This window comes from Echinops telfairi, unplaced genomic scaffold (genome assembly GCF_000313985.2).
Source record: "Echinops telfairi isolate 266 unplaced genomic scaffold, ASM31398v2 ScPeMD7_443;HRSCAF=831, whole genome shotgun sequence".
Taxonomy (NCBI): Eukaryota; Metazoa; Chordata; class Mammalia; order Afrosoricida; family Tenrecidae; genus Echinops; species Echinops telfairi.
The window spans coordinates 66,036,607-66,062,975 of NW_022104341.1; positions in this window are offsets into that span (position 1 = coordinate 66,036,607).

A 26,369-nucleotide genomic window follows, 5' to 3' on the forward strand; every position below is an offset into this window, starting at 1 on the left:
CGCTTTACACAATTGATGTGTGTATGGATTGTGATAAGAGTTGTATGAGCCCCTAATAAAATGATTTTTAAAAAATCAAAGAGAAGAAAATGAAATAAATATTGTAAACTGTAAAAAAAAAAAAAAAGAAAAGAAAATTGGACATTGAATAAAGAAGGCCATAGTAAAATCAATGCATTTGAATTTTAGTGCTGGATAAGAATATTGAAAGTACCATAGAGTGCTGAAAGCACAAAATATTCTGTCTTGGAAGAACAGCCAGAGTGTTCCTCAGAGACAAGGAAGGTGAGTCTTCATCTTATATCTTTTGGACATGTTGTCAGGACAGACAAGTACCTGGAGAATGACATCATCTTTGGTAGAGAGGCAGTGAAAAAGAGGAAGATTCTCAAGGAGATGGTTTGACACAGTGATTGCAAGAATTGGCTCAGGCATAAGAATAATTGTGAAGATATCCAGGATCATGCAGTGTTTCATTGTGTTGTACATAAGGGTGCTATGGGTCAGAAACAACTCGGTGGCACCCATTAACAACAACAAAAATCTAGAAATGAGTAGATGCTGGTGCCACTGTGGAGCAGCTTTTAGGCTACTAATTGCAAGTTTGATGGTTCAAATTCACAGTATTCCAAGGTAGAACTAGGTCTTTTGTAGGGGACCAGCCTCCACAAGCAAATGAGTCCTAGGGGGTGGTTGTGCAATTGAGAGTAAATTAAAGAGACGTCAGACAAGGCAGGCAAGGGATCACCTTTTCCATGGAGACCGAAACCAGAGAGGGTCCGAATGTATTCTCTCACAAGGTTATATAATCTCGGGCATGTAAGAGGATGGAGTTGTATTAGAGGCAAAAGCGTAAAAGGAAGGGGGAGAGCTAGGTACTTTCATGGGACAGGAAGGTCCATCTGTGCCAAGATGGGTGGGTTCCAGTGTTAAGATGGCAGCTTAACCTTGGTCATCTCTCAGGGAAACAATCTATGATTCTTATCAGAAGGGAGTGGGCCATAGTTAAGGTGGGTGGGCTGACTGCTCTTGATGGCAGACAGCCTTCAGGCAGATAGCCTTTGAACAGATAACTTTCAAGCACATACAGTAGCAATCATGTGCTTATAAGCAGCACCTTATAATTAGCACTATTACAGGGGGACATCGTGGGTAGCAGCTTTTACTTAAGAGAATGTGACTGGGATACATGTCCAACTCATGGACATGTAGGACTTCCTCCACCAGAATCTGCCTCCCAGACTCTAAACATACGCAAAGACAATTTGTCCGCACATGCTCTCTTCCTGGTTCTCAGTTTCCCACAGTTGTTTGCATTTGTGAAGATCCAAAAAATGAGAATCAACTCAATGACAGAGAATTTGATTTAGTTTTGCTTTTCTTTTTGGACTAATGATTATTCAGGAGCCCTGGTTGCACAAGATTTAAACATTGGTCTGCTAACTGAAAGGTTGCTGAATGAACCTACCAGCTCTGGTGTGGGAGACATACGAGGGAGTCTGATTTTATATAGATTTAAAGCCTCTTTTTGTGGAGATTTTAAGGTTTCCGTCCTTATGGAACAGTTCTACTCTGCCCTACAGCATCACTGTGAGTCAGAATTACCTGAACCTCATTGAGTTTTAAAGATTGTTCACCCTTGCTACGCCAAAACACTTCCCAAAAGCTTCCTTCAAGCCTTCCCTAAGAATGCTTCTCATCTGTAAGGATCTAAAGGATTTCCCTTTATAGCAGGTGGGACTTTGGATAGCCAGTCTTTAAGATCAGATCACGAATCATTTACACAAAGATCTAGAGTCAATTATTGCACAATGGTAAACTCATCACTTAGCACAGTCTTGTTCCTGCCACCATCCCAGACCAGTTAGCTAAGGATTCCTTTATGCTGCAGATATAACTCAGCCAGACCTCGGAGGAGTCATTTAGACATTCCAAGAAAATTTTTCACTGCCTTCTCAAAGGAAAATTCTTTCACATATTATTCTCAAAGGCATGTTAGTGACTTTCTACGTGAAAATTTTATTATAGATTTGAGCAAGTCACATTTTAGAGCTTCATTTTTAATTCTAGGCTGTGTACTTAATACTCTTATACCTTCTCAAATATGAATTGCCTTTAAATCCTTGTTTAAACAAAGCTAACATCACAAAGATAAGTTTGGTATTAGCTTTATTTATCAGTATGTTCTCAAATGAACTCTCAACACCTACTTCAAATTTAGACTGTGCCTGTGATATTAAATATTTTATATTAATAAGTAAACGGTTGAGTGTAATATGTATATGGACTATAATAGAATTGTTAAGAGATTAAGAACTCTTAATAATCATACATATCAATTATAGGCATTGCCATATATCTATGAGAATTAACTATCTTGCGAAAAAATAAAAGCTCTTCATGATTGGAATTACTGAAGTAGAAACGAGTATGTATCTGTCTGGAATTCTACAGAGGAAAAAATCTTGCATTGACTAGAAAACAAAGCCTCATTTCAATTCCAACTCTTAAAATACACAATTTCACTATTTTGTGGTGTTGAAATGTGGGGGCATTGGTAGTTCAGTAGTAGAGTTCTAACCTTCCATGCGAAAGGCCTAACTCGAGTCTTAACCAATGCATCTCATGCACAGCCACCATCCATCTGTCAGTTCAGGCTTGTATGTTACCAAGTGCTGAAAGTTTTTAGTGGAGCTAAAAGTTTTTAGTTTTTAGTGGAGCTTCCAGATTGTTAGATTAGGAAGAAAAACCTGGCGATCTACTTCTGAAAATTAGCCAATGAATAGTACATAGACCATAATGGTCTGTGTTAGTTCAGGTACACTAGAGAAACAAATTCATAGACACTCCTGTGTGTAAGAAAGAGCTTTATATACAAGAGCAGATGAATATTGAGAAAACATCCCAGCCCAGTCCAGATCAAGTCCCTGAGACCAATATTAGCCCATATGTCCTATACTGATCTATAAATTCCTCTTCAGATTCACAAAACACATGCAATGACGCCAAATGCAGGAAGATCACAAGCTAGTGGGTGGAAAGTCTTGTGGATCCAGTAGTGATGGAAGCATCTCAGTGCTAATGTGGGTCCCCACGTGGCTCCTTCAGGTCCTGGGCTCTAGTATAGATCCATGGGTCTTGTCTGCAGGAATGTCTCCCAGAGAGTAAGCCCATGTCCTGCCTCCAAAGAGCTATTTATTTCCTTAGCGCCCCCACATGAGGTCATCAAATTGACAATAGATTATGTAACTACCACATGGTCCAATCCTCAATCAATCATAATGACATAATACGATCTGAAAGAATTTTCAGGACACATTTCATTTTGTTAAGCATGTGGTTACCATGAGTTGGGAGCCAACTTGACAACATCTAAGAAACAACAAGCGTTAATTAGTGGTCTTTGGCAATTTGGGGACTGTGTTCAGCTGGGTTCTCTAGAGAAACAAAACCAGTATATATTTTTTATTATGAGGTGGGCTGCCAACCACAAAATCAATTGTTCCAAACTGCCAACCTCTTGGTAGGAAAATGATGAGGCTTCTGCTCACATAAAGAGTTACGGTCTTGGAAACCTGCTGAAGCAGTTCTATTCTGTCCCATAGGGTTGCTATTGTGGGGGGAGGTCAGACTGCTGTCTGGCCCCACCACAGGGGTGGGCTCCACTCCCTGCTGTTAAAGACAATGGATAGGCCTGCAGTCATCTATTTGGTTCCTGTAGGTGGGGTTTACACACTACTGATAATGGTTCCTATGGAGACCCAGAGAACAGGTCAAGGTTAAGCTGCCATCCTAAATCGAGGATCTGCCTATCTTGTCACATGTATACCCCCAATCCATCCTCTTCCTTTTGCATGTATGTCCCTAGACCACCCCCTCTCATTGCTATATAACCTATAGTGCAACCCCATCCTGTGATGTATGTCTTTACCTGTAATTAGTGGGTTTGCATGCCCCCCAAAAGGTATATAGGCCTGGGCTAGCAATAGAGCTCCCTCTCCTCCTCCTGCTCTCGCTGGTCTCTTCCCTCTCTTCCCCCTCTCTTCTCCCATCCTATCTCCCCTTGTTCTCTTTCCCGTCCTCCTTCCCTTCCTCCTCTCTCCATATGGACCACCAAGTGGGGCTGAGGTGAGCAATGCTACCATGTAATGTGTCTGACTGCATTAATGTAATATCTCTTCTATCGCTCATGCTCTTGATGACTTTAATATAATATATATATTGTCTGAACCGTACAATTACAGATTATTGAACCCGAGACTAGCCGTGGGGGCTGGCCCCCCATCTCCCACCCCCCAAACTTTATAATACATGCTATGAATTGAAATCTACTTGATAGCAGTTCATTGGTTTTTGTTTTTTATATAAATGAGGGGGAAACCCCCAAAAATACAGAATTGTGCTGGGTAGAACAGAGCTTTCATAGTATGCATTTTTTCCAGTGTGTTAGTCTTGGTTAATTAGAGAAACAAATCCAGAGAAATTCATATGTATGTAAGAGAGAGTTTTATATCCAAGAATAATTCTATATTAAGAAAACATCTCAGCCAAGTCCAAATCATATCCATAAATTCAATATTAGCCCATAAGTCCAATGTCCAATACAAGTCCCTAAATTCTTCTACAGACTCACGCAACACATGCAATGATGCCAAAAGCAGGAAGATCACTGTCCAGTGGGTGAAAAGTCTTGTGGAAGCATCTTAGTGCTGGTGGGGTTCTCCAAATGGCTCCTCCAGCTCCAGGGTTCTGGCTACCATCAGCATAGCTTTGTTTGGCTTGGCAACAGGATGTGAAGCAGAGAGAGTGTGTTTACCAGCTCCAGGGAGGAAGACAAGAGTCCCCAGAATCCTCATGAGAAGGCCATGCCCACACAGAGGCATCAATAGCTATGATCTGATTGACAGGCTAGACTCCTCCCCTTCACTCAAGTTGACAGGAGATAATGTAGCTGCCACCACATCCTGCTAGGCAAGCATTGAGTGACTTGCTCTGAGTTAGTGCACACAGAGGCATCACCTGGGAAGGCTGACACCTTTGTTTCATAAAGTGAATTTTTTCATAAAAAGCATTTCCCTCGGACCTTGTTTTTTGTTATGACTGATTTCTGAGAACAGCATGCAGCTATGAACTTTTGTTTCCTGCTCAGGAAAAATGCCATAGAAACTGTTGTGATGTTGAACACAGCTTACAAGGACAGAGCTATGGGAAAAACTCAAGTAAATGTATAAGTGGTTTTCTCATTTCCAAAAGGTGAAATATGACTGCATGCAGCTTCTTCTTGCTGTGCCTGGTGCCATCCCACTGCCCACTTGGTGCTCAACCCGCCAAGACTAGACACTGCTGGTCATCCATCCACAAAATGTCCTGCCATGGATGGAGCCCGCCTGCCATAGCTCATGGCTTTCCATGCCACTGCCAGAAACTTCCCACAGTCCTCTCACAAAACTCACTGCCACAATTGGAGTTCCTCTCCCCAAGTGGCAGCAATTAGTGCTGCCACGCCCAGTAGCTTCCTGCTATCTGCCTACACTAGGCCCCATTCTCTGTCCACATGTGGCAATTCCTGCCATGGACAGATTCTCCATACTACTTGCCCATGGCTTTGCCCTCCATGTCAGGTACCCCACCATAACCCCATCGTGGTTTGGGGGCCATGCCCAGAATCTCATTTACCTTCAGACCACATCCTATACTGCCGTGGTCAGAGCTTGCCAGATGTCCATGTGAGGCTTCAGCAGCCATGAGCCAATACTTACAGGTCCTACACAGCATCCACCTGCAATCCTTGGTGTTCCTGCCAGATTCATCCACAATGTCTGATAGCAACTCTTGATGCTACAGCTAGACCTCAATCTCTGTCTACCAACAGATCTTCCCTCCAGGCTGCTCCAGCCCCGAGATCCTCCCATGGTACTACCACAGCCCAGCACCACCCCCACTGGACTGCTCTTGCCTCAAGATTCTCCTGCTGGACTGACACAGCCCTACGACTCTCTTTTCTTCCAGGTCTGGGCCTGCAGTTAACCGCCAGATTCCCCCTGTCTTGCTGGTCCACCACAGCCTCTAGGCTCCCTGTTCGGTTGATCTTTTCCTGACAGATCCACTGCAGGACCAACCTGGCCCAGTGGTGCCTAATTAGGGCCATTCCCAATCTCACAGTACCCCTTCCAAGCTGCCCCCACCCTATTCTCCCCACCCCAGGACCACCCTTGCACCAGGACCTCCCACCAGGGAGTCTCCATCCCCGTAGTTCACCCACACTCCCACCCCTCAGTCCCACTCAGGAACCACAGCTCTCATGTCAGATCATCACAGTCTCTTTACACCTGCCAGGCCACTCTTAAGTTTTGTGGCATCACTACGTGATCACCCTGGCTCTATGGCCCACAGCTAGAATGTCCCTGGCATCACAGCAACCCTGCCAGGCTGTGACAGCCCCTGCACTCTTCTACTGGGTTTCCACTGGCACTATAGCACACCATTAAGTCTGCCTCAGCCCCATGGCTACTCTGCCAGCCCAACCCTTTATCTGTGGCACCCACTACCCCTGCCAGTCAACCCAAGCTCTGCTCTGTCCCTTGTGTGGCAAACCCTGGATCCAGCTACAAGGAACCTGCCCCCTTTGCCCTGCCCTGGCTCACATCTCCTTCACCATATAGCCCCAACCCGACAAGCCCCGGATGACCAGCCCCAGCTTCAGGGATGACTCGCAGCCCAGCCCAGCCCAGCAGCTCCCCTGACAGCCCAGACTAGACTTGTGGCTACACCGCCCCCCACCCCACCCCGGACTGGAAAATGGGGCCACCAACCCCTGTTGGCCTGAACCCACCTTCCAAGTTCTCCTGCTGCTGATGGCCATGATGTGTCACAGAAAGAAATCTTCAGAATGCTGCTTGAAATCATGCAGGATATGACGGAAGTAATACAGGAAAAGGATATAATGATAGAGAAGTTGGAAATACAAGAGTTAAGGGAAAAGGTAACAGAACTGAACCACAAGTTATCACACATCACTAACACAGTAGAAACTAAAAACTGGACCAGCAACCTCAGGATAACCAGGCAGACTTCAACAAATGGAAGACAGTCAAACGAGATAATCAAAGAAGCTGAAGAAAACTTGAGAACAATATCTGATGCTATAAGAAGGAACAATATTTGAATAAGAGTGATACCAGAACAAGAAGAAATCAACTGCAAAAATAGTGGGGGGATTCCTGGGAAAAACTTGCCCAAAATAATAAATGAAAATCGGGTAATCATTCAGGAAGCAGAGAGGACACCAACTAGACTGAACCCCAGGAAGAATTTGCCAAGGCACAGAATAGTTAAATTAACCAACGTTGAGCAAAAAAAGCAAATCATAGGAGCAGTTAGGGGTAAAAAGACAATCACCTATAAAGGTACCCAGATAAAAGTATGTTCAGACTAATCAGCAGATACAATGAAGAAGAGAGAGTTGAGCAACATCTTCAAAAGTTAAAAGAAAACAAAGACAACCCAAGAAATCCTTTATCCCGCCAACAAATCTATCAAGATATATGGAGAAGTAAGTCTTCCTAGACAAGGAAAAAAAAAAACTCAAAAAATACATTAAAAGAAACCCAGCTCTACCAAAATTTCTTGTCAGCTCTCCGTGATCAGAGGGACATTTACGGAACACAAATAGGAGTTCACCACATAGAGTAACTCCACTCAGAATTCAACATACTCTAAAGTACTCCCAAGATAATATTGGTGTAACAGTGAAAAGAAGGCAAGAATGAATTCCCTACACACACACCACACTGATAAAGAGGGAGGCAGGGAAATACCCAACAAAGAAGGTACAAGATGACACCAAAGAATTCACAGACGGATGTAATAGCTCTGAATGTCAATGGCGTGAACTCACCCGCTAAATGACAAAGACTAGCAGTCTAGCTTAGAAAGTATATCCCATCAATCTATTGTCTGCAATAGACACAGCTTAAGCTCACAAACAAAAATAGTCTGAGAATTAAATGCTGACAACAAAATATCCCAAGAAAATGGTAATTCAAAAAAAGCAGGGGTTGCAATCCTAAACTCTGACAAAATTGACCTCAAGGTGCAAGCCATAACAAGAGATTAGGATGGGCACTAGTTTATGCTCAAGTGATCAGTAGGCCAGGAACAAGTGGGCATAATACATGCATGCCCAAAGATAGACCCGTGAATTTTGTCAAGCAAACCCTTCAAAAGATGAAAACAGAAATCACAAATTTCTGAATGCTATGCAATCAGCAATCATAGTAGGCGACTTTAATAGACTACTCTCTGAGAAGATAGATCACAGGCTTATCAAGGAGGCTACAGAACTAAACTCTACAATTAGGCAACTCAACCTGATAGATATTATTAGAGCTCTCCACCCACAGGCAATTAATTCACATTTTTTTCAAGTACACATGGCACATATTTGAAAATAGACTACATGCAAGGACACAAGTCTAGCCACAACAAATTCAAACAAAGAGGGGACTCAGACCTCCCTCTTGACCACCACACCATAAAGTTGGAAATCAACAAAAGGACAGTCAAGAAAACAAGGCCAAATAATTGGAGGATGAATAACTCTATTCTGAAAAATGAGTGGGTATTGGCCCAGATTAAGAAGGAAATTAGAAAGTCTCTAGACACCAATGAGAATGGAAATAAAATGTACCAAAACCTTTAGGACACAACAAAAGCAGTTATCAAAGGAAGTTTGCTGGCGATAAATGCGCACATGAAAAAATAAGATTGACTTATGACTGATATTCTGGCCCTAAACCTCCAGCAATTAGAAGAGAATCAGCAGAACAATCCTACTAACAGCAAAAGAAAAGCAATAAAAACAATCAGGGCAGAGATAAGCAAGTGGAAAAATAACAGAACAATACAAAAATCAACACAGTAAAAATTGATTCTGTGAAAGGATCAACAGAATTGACAGATCATTGGCAAACATAACCAAAGAAAGGAAGGAGCAAACATCTATAGTCTGGATGACAGATGAAACAGGGGAAATGAGACAGGGGAAATCACAATGGATCCTGGTGAAATTAAAAGGCTAATCACACATGACTAAAAGGTCTGTACTCCAATGAATTTAATAACTTGGAAGACATGCAATTCTTTGGAAAAACAATCCCTCCCTAGATTATCCCAGATAGAGGTCAAGAACCTCAATAGATCCATAGCAAGAGAAGAAATAGATAAGCTTATTGAGGCACTACCAATTGGAAAAAACCTGGACCAGGCAGCTTCTCAGGAGAATTCTAGCAAGCATTCAGGGTAGAGCTGACACCAGTCTTACACAAACTCTTCCAGAATATAAAGGATAACAAACTCCCAAGCTTATTCTACGAAGCTAGTATAACACTGATACCTAAAGCGGGCAAGGCTCCCCAAAGAATAGAGGACTACAGACTGATACCTCTAATGAATATTGATGCAAAAAAAACTTAACAAAATAATGGTCAATAGAATACAAAAGTATATAAAATGAATAATCCATCAAGACCAAGTGGGATTCATTCATTCATGCAGGGATGGCTCAACATCTGAGAGTCCATCAACATTATCCATCACACTGACAGGAAAAAGGAAAAGAACCACATAATAATATCAATAGATGAAGAAAAGCATTTGAGAGCATCCAACACCCATTTCTGTTTAAAATACTCAAGAAGATAGGCATGGAAGGAAAAATTCTCAATATAATTCAAGCTATATATGAAAAACCAACAACCAGCATTATAGTAAATGGAGAAAAGATGAAAACAATCCCACTTAAAATGGGTACCAGACAAGGATACCCCTTGTCATGATTTTTACTCAACATCATACTGGCGGTTCTAGCTGACAACATAAGAGAAAGGAAAGACATTAAAGGTATTTGTCTGGGGAAAGAAGAAGTGAAACTATCGTTATTAACAGATGATTTGATTATGTATGGAAAACCCCAAAAGCTCCACAAGAGGAGTGCTGGAAGCAATAGAGGAAAATTACAGAGTGATAGGATACAAGATCAACCAACAGAACTCTATTGGATTGCTATATACACCAGATGAGACCATGGAAAAGATCAAAACATTAGTACACTTCACAATAGCTTAGCACAACGTGAGACAGCTTAACAACAACAACCAAAAATCCCAAAAGATTTATATGAGGAAAAGTACGGAACACTATTACCAGAAACCAAAAGTGACCACCACAATTGGAAGACTATCCCATGCTCATGGATTAGAAGACTAAATATAGTAAAGATGTTAGTCCTACCCAAGCTACTATATATGTTACAGCTATCCCAATACAAATACCAACATATTTCTTCAAAGAATTGGAAAAACTACCAACATTATTTGAAGAGGGAAGAAGCCCAGAATTCGCAGGGCTTGCTTTACCTGACTTTATCACCTATAATACAGCCTCAGTGGTCAAAACTGCATTGAACTGGTATAATAACAGATACTCAGACCAATGGAAAATATCAGAAAACCCAGAAATAAATCATCAGCGTACAGACAACGGATCTTCAATAGGGCCAAAAAAATATCAAATGGGAAGTGGATACACTTTTTAACAAGTGGTGCTAGAAAAAAATAGATATCTACCTGCAGAAAAATGAAGCATGACCCTTATCTCACCCATGCACAAGAATAAACTCAAGTTGTATCATAGACCTCGAGGTAAAAACCCCAAACTTTTTTTTGTTTTTGCAAACCAATACTGCTTTAATGTGAACACAACTTCCAGGGGGCGCACTCTACCCCCAGAGTGGCTATGGTAAATGGGGGCTTGGGGTCCTTGGGCGAGATGGGGAATGGAGCTCTGGACTGCTTGAGAGAAGTGGAGAATGGGGGTCTGGGGTCCTTGAGAGAGGTGAGGAGTGGGGCTCTGGGGTCCTTGAGAGAGGTGGGGAACAGGGGTCTGGACTCTGTGGGTGAGGTGGGTTTAGGGTGTGCTGGCAGCTGGGGCCACACGTGGTTTCTGAATCCTCCGATTCATCAGGGGAGGAAGATGAGGGGGGCTGATTGGATGAAGAGCTGGGTCCTGCCTTCTGTTGGCCCATGTGCATGAGGCCAGTGACGGCGGTCACCTCAGACCCAGTGAGTCAGGCGGAGGAGCATCCAGGGGACGGGCTGGGGATGACCCAGGAGGTCATGATGGGAGGAGGAGCCACCAGATGCAGCAGGGCCATTATCTGATAAATCGGCCTGGTTAGGTGCATGTGGATCTGGCTTGTCTGGGACAGCAGAGAGGACAGAACAGGAAACCTCTAGAAGGGCCCTGAGCTGGGATGCTGGTGGGTCTCATAGCCAGGGGCACTGAGCTCTGCGGGCCCAAGGGGAGCCCCCGTGCCCAGGGAAGTTCCTGCTTCCATTGGGGCCAGAAGAGAGTCTGAAAGAAAGATCTCTTGAGGGAACAATGCAGGGAAGCCCAAGGGGGACTCTGAACTGGGATACACCGTCTCACCCTGAGGACCAAAAATGAGAAAATTGACAACTTTGGTGCAGGGAATATATAGGCTATAGTAGTTACATAATCTGGTGTCAATTTGGGACTTGAGAGGATTGAGTGAAGGGGTGGAGTCTAGTCTGTCAATTAGGTTATAGCAATGAGGCCTTTGTGTGGGCATGATCTTTTCCTGAGGATTCTGGGAATTCCTGTATTTCCTCCTAGGAGGCAGAAGACACACTCTCTCTTGGCTCACTTTCTGTGAGACATCCCTGAGGAGAAGCTACATGGACCTACCCTGATGCAGCCAGGGAACTGGAGGAGCCTGATGGAGACCCTTGCCAGCACTGAGATGCTTCTACCGCCACCGACTTCCCATCAACTGGCCTGTGATCTTGCATTCAGTGTCATTGCATGTGTTTCATGATTTTGTAGAGGATTTTATAGATTGGTATTGGACATATAGGCTAATATCAGACTTACGGGCTTGGGCTGGACTAGAGTGGGATGGTTTCTTATTGTAAAATTACTCTTTATATAAACCTCTCTCTTATTCATATATATGTATCCATGAATTTGTTTCTATAGTCTACCTGGACTAACACATAGGCTATTGGAAATAGGACGGACACAAACACAGAGGAAGCACAAATTGATATTCTGAGGATGAGGCACCTGTGTACATCAAAAGACTTTGCTAAGAGTGTAATTAGAGAGCCCACAATTCAGAAAACATCTTTAGCAATGAAACATCAGGCTAAGGCTTTATTACTAAAATCTATAATACTCTGTGAGCTTACAATAAGAAAAAAACAAATAACTGATTGAGAAAGTGGGCATAAGATATGAATAAAAGTTTCACAGAACAGAAATCTGAATGGCCAATAAACATAGGAGATGTTTATGAAATGTCATAAATATATGAAATGTCCTTAATCATTAGCCATAGGCAAATTGTAATTAAAACAACTATGAGGTACCACCTAACACCCTCAAATATAGCCCAATTCAAAAAAACAGAAAGCAACAAGTGTTGGAAGAGGTGTGGTGAGTTTGGAACTCTCATCCACTTGTGGTGGTCCTTTAGGTATGTATAGCCATTATGAAAATCAATCTGGCGATATCTGAAACAGATGGAAATTGAGCTACCATATGACCCAGAAATCCCCCTACTGGGAATATACCCAGAAGAGGTAAGAAACAGACTATGGCCAGATATCGGCACTCCAATGTTCATTGTGGTGCAGTTCCCAATTGCAAAGAGTTGGAAACAACGTAAACTTCCATCAACTGACAAACGGATTAAAAAACTCTGGTATGTATGTATGATGGAGTACTACACATCCCTAAAAAGCAGTGACGAACACATGAAGCACGTTGTCACATGGGAAGAGTTGGAGAAAAGTATGCTAAGCGAAGTAAGCCAAGTGCCAAGCACAACATGCCAAGCACAACATGGGTCCACCGAGGTAACCTCAAGAAGCACAATGGGTATAGGGAAAAAGCTACTTAATGCATGAATTCCGGAGGTGAGGTCCAGGCAGTCTGGCAGGGGTCAGATCCAACCCAGGGATGCATATGGAATCCAACTAAAAATGAGGGGAAAGGCGGGGTGGACATGAGGGTAGTCGGGGAATAAGACACTAATCCACACAAGGGGAAGGTATTGTTTGTGTCTCCATAGGAAAGAGAGAAAGGGACCAGGCTTCATTCTGGTGGGTCAAGCCTTGAGGGCAACACTATGGCATGAAGCAGTGAACTGACAGAGAGTACTGCAGGGCTGGTCCCAACAGAGCTATGTTGACCCCACTCCCCACCCCCAGAAAGAATGTACTAGAGGGCAGCACTGAAGATACAGCCTGGGGAGAGTGGCAGGTCTGCCCAGATCCCACAGGACCAAACTAAGAGAGAGAGAGAGAGAGAGAAAATAAACCAAATCCTAGCCCACCAAGCCTCCAGGTCAACACTCCTGCTGAGAGCCACCAATGCACACAGAGGACCATAGGGCCAGCCCCAACAGGAGACATGATTTCCCCACACTGACACAATGCTATGGGGGACAGCAATGGAGACACAGTGTGGGAATTGTGCCCCATCAGAACCCTTTCAACAGGGCAAAGCATGAAGGGAATAAAACAGAGCAGCAAGGGGAACAAAGCAACGAAGTCCCCCAAGCAACCCTGAAAATAGACTTCTGACACAGGGGGCAGGGCTTGGCACCTCAGCAGACCTGATCAGAAAAGATCCATGAGGGTCAGCAGACAGATCTGGAGCAAATTTATAGGCCTTTAAAAAATAAGTTTATCTATACAGGATAGGCAGGATTAACAATCCTTAGGAGAAAATGGGACCAACAGTTACAGGGGGAAATGGGAGAGGGAGGCAGGGGACAGGGAGTGGGGAGCCAAAAAACTCAGGGACAAGGGAACAGCAAGGGATCTAAAATCTATGACACAGGGGGTGTTGAATGCCTGGTTGGGTTTGATCAACTGAAATGTAGCTGAAAGGAATTACTCAGAGCCAAATGAAGGTCAGACATGAGAGTGGGACAGGAGCAAAGTAAAAGGTAAGAACTAGGAGGCTGTTAGTCTGGGTAGACTAGAGAAACAAATTCATGGACACCCATATGTGTATAGGAAAGAGCTTTATATATAATAAGAGCAAATGGAAATTGAGAAAACACACCCCAGCCCAGTCCAGAGCAAGTTCATAAGTCTGATATTAGCCCTTATGCCCAACACCAATCTAAAATCCTCTTCAGACTCATGAAACACATGCAATAATGCCGAATGCAGGAAGATCACAGGTCAGCAGGTGGGAAGTCTTGTGGATCCAGTGACTATAACCCAATTGACAGACTCTACCCCTTCACTTTTAATCCTCTCAAGTCCCAAATTGACATCAGATTATGTAATTACCACAGAGTCAAAAGCCATTTATAGAGGTATAAAGACAGGCATGTATATATGTAAATATATAATGATTGGGGTATAAGTCTCTGTACATATATTTATATGTCAAGTATTAAGGTAGCAGATGCACATTGGCTTGTACTCAACCCCTCCCTCAACACAAGAACACTTTGTTGAAATAACCTGGCATTCTGTGATGCTCACCTTTCTGACACAATAGCTGAAGACAAAATGGGTGCATAAGTAAATGTGGTGAAGAGCTGATGGTGCCCAGCTATTAAAAGATATAGCATCTAGGGTCTTAAAGGTTTAAAATTAAACAAGCAGCTATCTAGCTGCGAAGCAACAAAGCCCACAAGGAGGAACCACACCAGCCTGCATGATTTCGAGGTGTCGATGGGGCAGGTATCAGGCATCAGAAGATCAAAACAAAAAATGACATTTATGCAAATGAGGGTGGGGCGGTCAGAGTGGAGACCCAAAGCCCATCTGTATACAATTGGACATCCCCTCACAGAAAGGTCCCAAGAAAGGGACAAGCCAACTAGAGTGCAGTATAGCACGGATGAAACACACAACAAGCCACTGGTTCTTGAATGCTTCCTCCACCCTATTTTCATGACACCAGTTCTACTTAAAAATCCAGCTAGACTGTAGTACATACATTGGTACAAACAAAAGTTCTCAACACATGGAATCCAGGACAGATAAACACCTCAGGTATAGTAATGGGAATAGCGATACCATGAGGGTAGGGGAAGGTGAGGGGAGAAATGGGGAACCAACTGCAATGATCAATGTATAATCCTCCCTGAGGAGGGTTAATAACAGAAATGGGAGTGAAGGGAGAAAATGGATGGTGTAAGATGTGAAAATAATATTAATTTATAATTTATCAAAGGATCATGAGGGTGGGAGGTTAGGGGAGAAGGGAAAAATGAAGAGCTGATATCAAGTTGAAAGAACATGTTTTGAAAATGATGATGGCAACCTATGTACAAATGTGCTTGATGTAATTGATGTATGGATTGCTAAAAGAGCTGTAAGAGTCGCCAATGAAATGATTTATAAAATAAAAAAGTGAAATGTTGATTGATGACAAACCTCTTTCTAGAACCCCGTCAACTTCTAAAATTGATGAAATGTGACAACTTATAGTGCATTTGGAATTAGTTCCACCACTTGATTAGACTGTTAATCACGTTTTCCATCTAGAGGTTCTAAAAAGATTGCATAACTGTGTGTGACAAAAAGGGCTTGATTTGTGGCAGACAAGGATATAGTTTTGCCACCAGGACAATGCACCTGCTCATGCAGCCATTTCAGTACATCTGTTTTTGGCAACAGACAGCATGCCAGTCTTGCACCTGACTCACCTGGCATCACTCTTTACAATTTATTTTTGTTTCTGTGAATCAATTGGAACATGTTAGGACAGCGATTTGAAGACATAGAAGCTGTGAAGAACAAATGAGGGAGGTGCTCTCAGCTATTCAAAAAGATGAGTTTGAAAAATGTTTCCAGGAATGGAATTGCAGATCTGACAAATGTATTAAGTGTAATGGAGAGTACTTTGAATGTGATAAGCTTGTTTTGTAAAAAAGTTTTAAATACATAGGTTTGAAGAAAAAAATCTATTGGGGGGGCGGTTCTCTGTCATTTATGAAAGAGAGATTTATATTAGTAAAATAGCTCACACAACTGTAGAGGTGGATAAGTTCAGTCTTGTTCAAATCTGTGGATCCGAAATTAAACTAGAGACTTTCCTAACTACAGATTTGCAGTGACGAACCAGGAAGCTCTGGCAGGAAAAGCACAGGATGGTGGATACACAGGCAGATGAATCCAGGGTTAACAGGTCAAGCATATGGCTGCAGGCTTCAATAAATCCGAGGTCAGTAGGTCAGATGGAAAGTTGCTGATGGTTCCCAGGATCAGTAGGCAATATGGTGAACCTTTAACATAAGTCCAAAGAACCAGAAGTCGATAAGGATCCAGACTCAGCAAGAAGTAAGCATCCACTTATATAAGAAGTAGGACACACCCCTAAGGAAAATTTCAATTACATCAAGGCGTGATATCACCCCAATATTCTGACAACTACTTGGCTGCTCACAGCATATAGAATCATGTATTTGATTTATTATTTTAGGTTTCATCATTGGAAATTAGTAAGACAAACCACTAGAAATACCGGTCCATTGAAGTTGACAAAAAAGCTAACTACAACAAGAACTAAGTGGCCTTGGAACTAAATATATTTTCTCTATGCTAGCCTTGGAACTTGTCCTCAGTTAATTCCTCTGGATTTCCATTTCTGAATTTGTAGGGTAGGCATAATACTAGCTTTGTAGAATTTTTGTGGATTATAAGAGAAAACACATTTGAAAGTTCTCAGGTACCATTCTAGGTTCTTGAGTGGCACATATGGTTTGTGTTGACTATTAATCTAAATGTTTGCTATTTGAACCTACCCAGCAGTACTGTGGAAGACAGGTCTGTTATAAAAATTAAAGCTAAGAAAACACTATGGATCATTTCTACTCTGTCATACAGGAGATTCCAAAAATAAGAATTGATTTGACAGCAAGAAATTTGGTTTGGGGTATTTTGGTACTGTTGTAAATATCCATTTATTGCTTAAAAATATAATATATTTTCTTTATACCATCTTTTTATAAAAGTGAGGTAGTTGAAGTTTATTGTGCCCACCTGGCTGATAAACACTTCTGGGGTTAATTGAAGAGCAGAGAGCTAAATGGCTTGGTGAACCTCACCTTCCTAGTTCTCAGGTCTGTTGCTTTCTGATGGTTGGACCATGGTGCAGCTGCATTAGCCAGTTCCCTGCTTCAGCTGGCAAGGCTCACTTCCTGCAAAACATCCCTGAGGAGAAGCCACATGGACTTGCCCCAATGCAGCCCTGGGTGCTAGAGCAGCCATGTAGAGACCCCTAGCAGCGCTGAGATGCTTAAACACTCACTGATTCAGCTTTCCTCCTACAGTCAGTGTCATTGCCTGTGTTTTGTGAGATGGAGGAGGACTTTGTGGACTGGTGTCAGACAAAGGGACTAATGTTGGACTTGTGGGCTTGGGCAGCACTGGGTTGGGATGTTTTCTTGATGTGCACTTAATCTTTATATAAAACTCTCTTTTATACATATGAGTTTCTGTGGATTTGTTTCTCTAATAAATCCAGACTAACACAAAAAGTTAAAGTGTTCCTCTGGAATGTAGTATTAGGAAAAACATGGTACTAGAATTCTAGAGACTTGCTGTCTGATACTACCCCAACCATGCTCAAACATTTAGCAAATCACATCCCATTGTTACTCTCACATTCTTCAGGAATAAAAGATAGCCCTAGATTAAATTCTACCTTAGATTTATTCAAGTCTTAAGGATATAGTACTTCTTCATAAAGTTCAACTCACCTATATTCTGGAACCTCTTAAGTACTAAGAATAATAATGGACAGGAAAACTACGTGTCCTTGTGACTGAATCCGACTTGGTGTTATGCATATATTATTGTTCACTTTAGGCTCCATAAAATGCATTATACCACATGTGATTCATTAATGATAATCAACTTATCTTGGCAGAGATGCAGGCTTCTTGTCTGAGGCAAACTTCTTCCACAATAACTTCATTTCTTCTTAGAATTGAACTAGAGAATAATGTATTGCAGCTATTAGGGTGATATTTCAATTTTCAAAAGGGAATGTTCTTATCATGGGCCTGGTTTCCCTCCTGCTGCTACACAATACGACCCTCCACCCCCTCCCCGCAGACCTCTCTGCAAAGCACAGAAAACTCATTCTCTGCTAAATGTGTACTTCCTTAGCCATAGGGAAGGAGAGATCGCGTTAGCCTCCTGCCTGGAAACCCTGCAACGCAATGATGTGTCATCCTAAAATCTGATTAGTTCTTCAAATAAAAAGCCTTATAACTTTCCATTATGTTCTCTTCTCCCTGGGAATAATTTTCAATAATAATAATATGAATAATAAGGCATAACATTAAGTCGGGGTGGGTTATTTAGTGGAGATGAAGAGCCAAGGGGTCACGAAAAGATTCTTTTGCCTCAAACTGCCCTCTAATTTTTGGTTATAAAGGGAAGCAAAAAATTTCACTCAACTGTGAAGGCAAAAGATTTGATTGATAGGGTTGTTATCCTTGGTTAACTTTATAGTAATTTAATTCAGATGGGTTGATTTTAAGACAAATTGATTTTTAAAATATGCTACTCCCTCCATGTCTGTATTTAAGGTAAATCCACCCTGCCATTCAGCCCTATGGAACTTTTCCATAGCATTTTCATCATTAGTGAGTCGTTTTCAGGTTCCAGATGATTTCAGCCCTCAGACCACAGACACACTGGCAGATCCTGTCTTTAGGAAGCCTTACCCTGCATGTACTTCAATGTTTCAATGGAAACCGTGAACTTTCTCTAACTCCAGTAAGTTTCAAGTCTTCTTCACTGCGACTATTCAGGAAAACTCTGCAGATCTAGAAGATCCATCTAAACATGACTAGGGCTTATGTCCTGAAATCACATAGGTACTCTAGAATAAACACGAAACGAAGTGAAAACTATAATACAGAACCTCTCATTTACAAGGCTCATATGAAACTATTTCAGTATTAACCAACAACACTTACTGAGTACCCATAGTAATATTCTGGCTCATAATGACCTTATACATGTTAAGTAGTTATTAGCTCTTATTTTAAAAATAAGGACACTGAAACTCAGAAAGTATACGTGACTTTCTTAAGGTCATGGAATTATTTCAAAGTGGAAATTTAAATTCATACCATCCAATTCAGGTTTCTGCTATTTCATGTTATAGTGTTTTCTTAGATTGGAATGTGGAATCATCAATCATTTGCTGGCTATTCTTGATCAAGTAACTCTCTGAGCGTGTTTTCTCTTCAGAATGTTGAAGGATGGACTTAATGAGTGGTCTAGACACAATGTGCATCAGGTAGAACTGAATTACCTGATCATCTTAGGAAAATAGTTGCGACAATTCAGAACAAAAGGAATGGCATTAAAACCCTCATCAAAATTAAGCCACTTATTAAATTAAAAAATGCTAAATGTCTTCAAATCCCAAGTGTTCTTTGTTCCAAGGATCATGGCTTTTCATGATCATTCAGAGGAAAGTTCAAATGTCTTAGCTTAGTAATAAAAGCCCTTCCTCACTTGCTCCTTCCTACTCCTCTGTTTCCTTATCTCATTAACCCCTACAAGTGTGTCTCTCTCTTCAGCAGCACTCCAATACTAAGAAATAACTGAATTTCTCAGTACACATTCAGTTTCCCTAGCAGGGGTACCTTCTCCCTTTCTTCATTCATTTAGCTCAAGTGTACATCTACTTCATGGTCTTCTCTTCTGGAAAGCCAGCTTCTTGCCTCCAGGTTAATTTCTCTACTAGGAGAACCCACACACCATGCGATTTGCTCAAAGCAATTTACCACAATGATCAATCAACCTCTTTGTCTATTCGTTCTTTTTTCTTCAGCATTTTCTAAAATCCATAAGGACAATGATTATGTTGAATTTATCTTTGTATCTTCAATGTCTATCATAGTAATGGGGGCATAATAGTTTTTCTGGGTTAGTAAGTAATTCAAATAAAAATGATTAAGAAATGGTTAAAAAGACAAATGAGAAAAGTATGTCTTTTCCTGAGTAGCAGATTCAGTTTTATGGTCAGTCTTAGGTAAAATAAGACCAGAATTCTCCTTAGACGTAAGAAGGTGGGTCTCCGCTTGCTTATTTTGGCATATCATCAGAAATGACCAATAGCTAGACAAGGACGTCATAGTTGGCGAAGTGAAGACGTGGAGAAGGCAAAGGAAGCCCTTGTTGAGATGGATTAACATAGCAGTGAAAACACTGGAACACAAACATAACAATGAGCCTGAAGGTCAGAGTCAAGGACACTAGCAACAATGACGATTCTGTGCACTTCTCTTTGCTGTCTCCTTCTACCTCCTCCCATATTATAATAGAATGAATCTTATCTAAACTCAGTCCACAATTACTTTTGATATGTTAAATTATAACATTATGTTCTTAACTTTCACTGAAAAATGCTGTAAAAAACTTAAAAGTTCACTGACACGCTTGTGAATTCCTTAGGAAGAGGTTACCCATAGGGAAACTTGGTTTCCCTTAATGATATTGTGTCCTTCTCTTCATATCATTCTCCTCTTTGACAATGTAAGATAAATAATTGAGCATAATTAAATTTTTATTTTAAGCGCTAGACGGTTCTGAGATAAATTCTTGTCCAACCATGGCTTTTAAAACACAATGATTTACAGTTGTATTTTTATTTTACTTTTTTTATTTCTACTTAAACTCAACAAACATTTACTGAGGGCAAGTAAATGTAGGATTGCTAACTACAAGGTTAGAGCTTCAAAACTACTAGTCACTCCTTAGGAGAAATATGAGGTTACATCCTCCCTTAGAGATTTACAGCCTCAGAAAGTCTACGTAGGGACTCTATGAGTTGGAATGGAAATGATTCCGGTGGGTTTGGCTTTGGGTTATTGTGTACACAGAACTGGTCTGCGGTTGTTGTAAGATGCCTTTGAGCCCATGCTTTATGTACAACAGGGCAAAACAACACCTGATCTTGCATCATCCTCACAATTGTTCTATGTTTGAACCATTTGTTGCAGCCCTGTGATAATCAATCTTGTTAGGGGTCCTCTTCTTTTTACCTGCCCTTAGTTTTATTAAGCATGATGACCTTTCCAGGGACTGGTCTCTCCTGGTAATATATACAAAGTATATAAGATGCAATCTAGGGACTGGTCTCTCCTGATAATATATACAAAGTATATGAGATGCAAGATGGTGATCTTGCTTCTAAGGAGAATTCTGGATGTGCTTTTTGCAAAACATATTTCTTTGATCTTTTTACAATACATGCTACATATTCTTTGCCAGCACCAATAGTCATATGCATTTGCACTGATTTAGTCTTCCTTTCTTCATGCTCAACTTTCCTATGTATATGAGGTGACTGGAAATACCATGGCTTGAGTCAGGCACACCTTAGTTCTCAAAGTAACATCCCTGCTTTTCAACACTGAAGTGTTCTTGTGCAACAGATTTAGTGAAGGAAGTGCATTGTTTGCTCTCCTGACTGTTGTTTCCTTGACCATTGACTGCAGATCCAAGCAAGACAAAAAATTTTTGACAACTCCCATCTTTTCTCTGTTTATCATAATGCTTTCAATTGGTTCCATTGTGAAAATTCTGATTTTCTTTACACTGAACTGCAATCCTTGCAGTAAGTGCTTCTAATTCTCCTCATTTTCAACAAGCAAGCTTGTATTATCTGCATATTAGAAGATGTTAATAAGAGTTCCTTCAACCCTGGTACAGGGTTCTTCTTCATAAATCTAGCTATTTTGATGATTGGCTCAGTATACAGATTGAATACATATGGTAGGGGATACGACACTGATGTATACCTTTCCTGATTTTAAACCATGCAACATTTCCTTATTATGGTCACTCACTTTTTGATCCATGTATAGGTTCTACATGGGCACAATTAGGTGTTCTGGAATTCACATTTTTCTCAAGGCTATCCATAGCTTTGTTATGACCCACATAGTTGAATGCCTTGGCATAATCAATGAAACAAAAGTAAACATATTTTTGGTATTCTCTGCTTTAAGCCGAGATTCATCTGACATCAGCAATTATATCCTTTGTTCTAAGTCCTCCTCTGAATCTTCCTTGAATCTCTGGCAGCTCCCTTTCAATGCACTGCTGCAAGCATTTTTAGATGATCTTTAGCAAAATTTTACTGCATGTGATGCTGATAATGTTTGATCATTTCTGCTTTCTGTTGGGTCAACCTTCTTTTTAATGTGTACAAGATGGATCTCTTCCAATCAGCTGGCCAGGTAGTTGTCTTCCAAATTTCCTGGCATCAATGACTAAGCACTTCCAGTGCTTCTTCAAATTGTCGAAACATTTCAATTGGTATTTCATCAATTCCTGGGGCTGGTTTTTGGCTATTGCTTCCAGTGCAGCTTAGACTTCTTCTTTCAGTATCATTGGTTCCTAGTCAGATGCTATTTCTTGAAATGGTTGAATGTCAACTAGTTCTTCTGGTATACTATGTGTATTTTTTCCATTTTCTTTTGATAGTCCCTACATCCTTCAGTGAGCTGCCTATAGAATTTTTCAATATTGCAGCTTGAGGATTGAATTTCTTCTTGAGTTCTTTCAGAGATCATATTTTGGCTCTCATGGACTCGTGTTAATTTTCTTCAGTTTTAACCTGAACTTACATATGAGCAATAAATGGTGTGTTCTACAGTGCACCCCTGACCTCATCTTAGCTGATGTTAGCAAATTTCTTCATTGTCTTTCCAAAAATGCCGCCATTTTGATTCCTGTATGTTCCATCTGGAGAATTCCACATATATAGGAAAAAAGGTATTTGCAATGAAGTTGTGGGTCTTCCAAAATTCTATCACATAATCTCCAGCTTTGTTTCTATCGCAAGGCCATCTTTTCCATCTTTCTTCCTCTTTGTTTACAGCATTTGCATTCCAACTGCCAGTAACTATCAATTCATCAGTGATCGATGCAACATTTTGAATAATAGTTATATGTACTAAATTCGCTTGTATGAGACTAGAGACTATTCTATCACAGACAGCATTATAATTTAAGATGGATCTTGGAATGCCCTGCTTGATAATGAGTAAAATGCCACTCCTCTTAAGTCCATCATTCCAAGCACTGGAAGCATTATGATATTGTGATTCAAAATGGCCAGTTCTAGTGCATTTCAGGCCTGCTGCCTAAAGGATCCATCTTTAGTCATTTCATTCAGTTTTTGAAGACTTCCAATTTTCCTAGATTTATACTTCACATACTCCAAGTTCCAATTATCAACAGAGGTTGTCAGGTGTTTCTTCCTTCTTATACTCTAGTAGCTTGATATATTTTCTCTAAAAGAGTAAACATACTTCTACCTCTATGGAAGTTATCCAGGTTAGAGGTAAAGGTATGATTTTCATGTAATATTCATAAATTAATTTGCAAAAATAATGCAGTACATATATTACTTAAAGTCTATGTTTTTAGGCACTAGATACCCTACCGTTTTCTTTTACTATAAATTCATTAAAAATATGTCTCTTGTTTCATTTTTATAAATGCTGACTTTTACAGAACTGAAGCCTTTAAGAAAACATTAAATGCTGGTAGAATTAGAATCAACTCATTTTAGAATTTCCTTAATAATGGTAATAGAAAGTTTATAGGCCATTTCAATAATCCCTAATCAGCATTTTCTAACACATTAACAGTTGGTGTCTGGAGTCTGACATTTTCTGTGAATAAGTGCGCAACAGCTTTGGTTGTAAGTTTGGGCTGCTTTTACTTAGTAATTTCTTCCTTGCTGTCTGGGAGGAGGAAACTCCATTTTCCAAAATGCCCTACACAGTGTTAATGCCATTCTCTTAGCCACCTCAGAGCTTGTCCTGACTCAGCCCACATAGCTCAAATGTTAGGTTACGATGGTGAGGGTTTGACCTGAGGTATACCTATCAGTCTTCAAAATTATCAAAAGTTTTCCATTAATTCAGAGCACTATAAAGACATCACATATTGAGAGCTGGACCTTCTGAATGAATTAAGAAGCACATACAGTCATTAATATAATTTTTTTAAACCACAATTTATATTCAGTTGTATATACTACAAGACATAATACTTGGAAATGTAGAAGGTCATTGTGTTCGTCTGGTTTGACTAGAGAAACAAATCCATTGACACATATGTGTATAAGAGAGTTTTATATAAAGGAACAATTGTACCTTAAGAAAACATACCAGCCTAGTCCAGATCAAGTCCATAAGTCTGATATTATCCCATATGTCTAATAACAGTCTATAAATTCCTCTTCAGATGCATACAACGCATGCAATGACACTGAATGCAGGAAGATCACAGGCCCATGGGTGGAAAGTCTTGTGGATGCAATGGCATGGAAACATCTCAACACTGGCAGGGGTCTCTCCATGTGGTTCCTTCAGCTCCAGGACTCTAGCATAACTCCATGTGTCTTGTTAGCAGGAAGACAAAGCAGAGAGTCTGTCCCAACTCTAGGGAGTAAGAGCAGAGTTCCCAGAATCTTCAGGAGAAGGCCATGCCCACACGGAGGCCTCATTGCCTATGGCCTGATTGACAGGCTAAACTCTACCCCTTCACAAGTTGACAAAAGATTATGTAACTACCACAGTCATCAAAAAAAGAATAGAACAAAAGATACCCCACAGCCATCGAATTGATTCAGACTGATAGCCGTTCTATATAGGGCTTCAAAGATTGTAAATCTTTATGGGAGTAAGAGCAGCTGGTATGTTTGAAGGAGCAACCTTGCAGTTAGCAATCCAATGTTAACCTGTTAGCTTTGTGACGGGTCCCTCAACAGAAGAAAAGGAAGAGCTGAAATGAGATGAATTGATGCAGGGGCTGAAGCAAAGGGCTCAAACAGCATTGACTATGAGGATGGCTCATGAACAATATTTCGTTCTGTCTTTGAGTCAGAACCACCTTGTTGGCACCTAACAACCACCACCTAATATGTATGTCTTAAGCAGCCCTGGTGGTATAGTGGGGTCTGTGTCAGCAAAAAAAATGAATCGAAAAGTCAGCAATGGGAAAGATGAAACTTTCTGTTCCCGTAACAATCTATTGCCTCAGAAACCTAGGGAGCAGTGCTCTCTACTGCAGCATCAGATTTGATGGCAGTGAGTTTGGAGTTTTGCGTTCAATTTCACCAGAGGTTAAGTGAAAACCTTTAACATAATATGGCTAAGAGAATAGTATCTATTATAGCTACACTCTTTTCCTGTCATTGTTTGAGCTCTTCTGGTTTTTATATTTCTTGTCCCATATCTGTTTTGCCAGCGTATCGTACTAATGGAGGACTAAGCAGAAGATATGTCTTTCAGTGGAGAGAAAAATCTAAATTAGTTCATTAAATCTGACCCCTCAGATCCATCCATATTTTTCTATTCTATTTTCTGTGCCACATAGGCTAAATATATAAGAGGGCTATCTAATCTAGCTCAATTTTAGTGAGTTCTTACTGGATATGCTAAAGAGTCACAAAGTCACAATACTATATGGCCAGAAATGATGACGAGGGCTTGAACTTGGTCTTGCCTGACAGTGTGTGGTAAACCTATACTGAACCAAGATGTTCACTTTTCCTTTTTTTGTCTTCTACATGTCAATGAATAATGTGACTTTGATACCACATTGAAATAAGTGGCAAATATATCACATTTCCCACGGCTTCTTTTATTTTCATTTCACAAATTTGTGGTGGGAAATATGCTGCCAAACTATTGATACATGAAACATCAGTGATTATCAAAAGATATTCTGCCCGGGGCGGGGAGCAGGGGGGAGAGTGTTGGTTGTGTCTCCACAGAACTGGAACGGGCATACAGCCCCATCAGGACACACCAAATCAGAGGACAATGTAAAACGAGGAGGAATACACGAAGAGAATGGACCAGGCGCCGGTCCTAGCCAGATATGGCCCGACCCCCACCATGGAAGGGAGCACCACAGAGGATGGAAGTAGATCGTCCAGTGAGGGAGGGAGCTGACCTACCACACCACACCCAGTGGGAAGCAGGGACAAAGGAAGGAGAAGGAAAGGAGCAGAGCACAAATGGGCCCACCAAACTCAAAGGACGATGGCCCAGCTCAGAGAGCCCAGTGTACAGAGAGGACTGTGTGGCTGCCCCCACAGCGAGATGCGGCATCCTGCGCTGACACATGGAAGTAGATCGTCCAGTGAGGGAGGGAGCTGACCTACCACACCACACCCAGTGGGAAGCAGGGACAAAGGAACGAGGAGGAAAGGAGCAGAGCACAAATGGGCCCACCAAACTCAGAGGACGATGGCCCAGCTCGGAG